The sequence below is a fragment of the Schistocerca piceifrons genome, chromosome 2, assembly GCF_021461385.2.
Source record: "Schistocerca piceifrons isolate TAMUIC-IGC-003096 chromosome 2, iqSchPice1.1, whole genome shotgun sequence".
NCBI lineage: Eukaryota > Metazoa > Arthropoda > Insecta > Orthoptera > Acrididae > Schistocerca > Schistocerca piceifrons.
Window position 1 is genome coordinate 594,501,828 of NC_060139.1, and position 679 is coordinate 594,502,506.

Below are 679 nucleotides of genomic sequence, written 5' to 3' on the forward strand. Positions count from 1 at the left end.
TTCTTGCATGATGGGAGAGTGCATACAGATTTAAGAAGAGTATATAATCCCTACACAAGCAGCACTCTGTGTTGACGGATACAATCAGTTAATGCATTTCCATTATTTGTCGAAGAATATTCCTCCTGTCTACAGTCATACCCTCCTCCGCTATCATGCCCGTCCATTCCTGATGCAGAAAGCTCTAAATAAATTTCTGCTATAAGTGTTTACAACAAACAGACTTGCCAAATGAACACCTGCGTCCTAGATATACTTACAGACAGCGATGAAATGACGGTCTCATTAGTTTTACACGAGCACTTACGGGCGCCTATGGCACGCATGTGTGTGACGTCGACAGATCGTTCAGATACATTTATGTTTACAGCCCATGACACCTGAACAGGTGGCGAATGATGACATTCACGCAATGGAGGTGATGTAGGTGTTCAACAGTAGAGGAGCATATTTGGCACAGAAATTGGTACTGAAACATCAAGCTCATTAGTTAACTACTTGTTTGGCTATCCTCAACAGCGGTGCTACGCGCAGGTGAGCACACGGGTGCGGCGGATTCCGACTACTGAGAAGTACGTGCGTTGCAAACACGAGCGAACTACACTCCAGTCTTGCTCCCGCAAAAAACACAATCGAAGTGGGACGTGCAGGGTTGTGAACTACAGTCGACTCTCGCCTC